The following is a 2,271-nucleotide window of genomic DNA, read 5'->3' on the forward strand; positions in this document are numbered from 1 at the left end:
CGTCCACCCAAATGACGCATGGATCCGGTGCAAGGCGCGTCGCCACTGCCTCACTGGAGGTGGTGCGATCTGTCTGGTGGCCGAACGCTGTGGCCGCACTTCCTCTCCACCCAGCCATAAAAGGAAAAAATCGTTATGAGGGGTCTTAAACCCTCACCTCAATCTCAAAAATGGAATTGAAAAGCTCCAATTGAGGAGCACAACCAGCTGTTGGACATGGACACTACCGAAACAATAATGACGGTCACCGGCGAAATTTAGAATTGTTTTACGTTACATGTAATGCGACGAATTTGATGATTTGCAAATGGGGTATCCGATTGTGGAAACAATTTTGAGTGTTAATCAATCACTGTTTGCGGACACATTCGAACATGTCTGGTGGACCTTTAGAGAAGGATTTTGATACTTGTGGTTGTATATGCTCTTGTATTAAGATAAGTGGGAATAAATTTGATGAAACAATAAAGATTATACCAGTTACATAAAGTACAAATTAGCACCAAAGATAAATTTACAACCGTGCCATTGTGGCAAAAAACCACACTCTGGAGTCTGGACATATAACGCCGGAGATAACCACGTGGTGGACTGTTAGCCTTGATTCCATCGACCAGTTCATCCTCTTCCTCTCCCCACTGTACTCGAGAAAGGACCTGGTGGAGGCGGCTCACGCTAGGCTCCATCTTCACAGCGGATCACGCTGTAGCTTGACGGGGGAGTGGCTCCCACTGCAAGCTCGGAGCACTGCGGCTCCAACTGCATCTTGGCGGCCCGACAGCTTGGAGGCGCAGCGCCGCAGCGGCTCCATCTTCATCTCGGCAGCCTGGCAGCTTCCGCTACAGCTCGAATCTGCGGAATCTGCAGATGGCGCTGCTATCACTCGTATCGACAAGCCAAATCCTCACGCTCCCTGCCAAAGGTGGCGTCTGTTCTGGCTGTGTGGAAGCCTGGCACTCCCTGAAGCTGGTGGCTTTCCACAGCAAGGGAGAAAATGGTAACACTATATCATAAAATGGAGTTCTGATTAAAAGTTTTAGTTACCAAATGAATTGTGCGAACTAATATTCACATGTACCCAGTAAAGGAAATTATAGTATCTAATTACCAAATATTCAACCACAGAAATGAGGCATGTCACCAAGCACAACTTAATTTTTTCAGAACTGCGCACAGCTCCTCAAATCTGGTCAAGATGTAAAAAACATTATCTATGGTCATTTGAGTAAAATGTAGTTGAGTGAAAAAGGCAAAAGTAGAAGCAAAACAATATATCACTGAACTAAGCGAGGGAAAGATCATCATGGTCATGGACCTTTTAAGGAGAGGCTTTGGATTGTAAGGAATAAATCTTTCTTACAAGAATGTTGCGCTGGTCAAATCGCCCACCTTGTGTCGTTGCTGCCGGCACGTCGACATTGATGTACATGTACTCCACGACGGTGCTGCTGCCTCTGATAATCCGCACAAGAACCCATCACTGTGGATGCTCACACGAGCTATTGGCATCAAATTAGGAATCATTGTATATAGTTTTTTCAAACTATAAGCTTATAAAAAAGCAAATACATCAAAACCAACATAGCAGCCAAAGGTTGCAACCATAGCCCTAAGAAGAGAAGAAACAACCTAGCCGGAGCATACCTGCAAGCCAATACGTCACCTGATATATATGTGCAGGGTTGTTTCTAAAGCACCAAAAGTTTACTTCCCCAATATTTATAGGAAAATGCATATATATTATTGTAAATAAAAATCATATGTTAGGTTTCATATGGGTGATAAGCAGGAAACCTGCCTTGAAGCATCCTAGTTAAGCATTCTTCCTATTTTACCATTACAGAAGAAATACTTGCATTTCACGAAATTTGAATCGTAGTTTGCTTGAGTTGATAGGTTTGCAAATAGAGAAAATTGCTTCTATACCATCGACAATCTCAACAATGGCTGATTTGCCATCCAACAAAGCTTCAGTGCTTATATACCAGACACAAACAAATTCTATTGCTTATATACCACTAGCAGTTAGTCTAGCGTTATCTCACACCGGTAAGTGGCCAAAATGATTATTCTGCCCTCAATGGCAAATAAGCAAACTGTGAAACATGTCCAAAAAAATTTTGACAGCAGTCCCCCTCTATTTTCAACATTCCAGCAAATATATAGTGACTATCTAACAATTCCAGCATACAAATATTTCGAGCAACAGAGTAATACTCAAGAAAATCCACACCATTTAGAAGAGATTCAGCAAGCAACATATTAAATCTT

At 42.6% G+C, this 2,271-nt stretch overlaps 1 long non-coding RNA gene across 2 annotated transcripts; it reads right to left on the reverse strand.

The window, feature by feature from the left end:
• Nucleotides 1-855: 855 nt before the first annotated feature.
• On the reverse strand, nt 856-1,411 carry LOC123092039 (uncharacterized). Of its 2 annotated transcripts, none has more exons than XR_006444130.1 (3): nt 1,390-1,411; nt 1,109-1,186; nt 856-1,003 (listed from the first exon to the last, which is right to left on the reverse strand). It is a non-coding gene; the product is annotated as an uncharacterized lncRNA (long non-coding RNA). The 2 variants fall into 2 exon arrangements; XR_006444131.1 differs by having other exon boundaries at nt 1,361-1,409.
• Between the last annotated feature and the right edge of the window lie 860 nt (nt 1,412-2,271).

This window comes from Triticum aestivum, chromosome 4B (assembly GCF_018294505.1).
Source record: "Triticum aestivum cultivar Chinese Spring chromosome 4B, IWGSC CS RefSeq v2.1, whole genome shotgun sequence".
NCBI lineage: Eukaryota > Viridiplantae > Streptophyta > Magnoliopsida > Poales > Poaceae > Triticum > Triticum aestivum.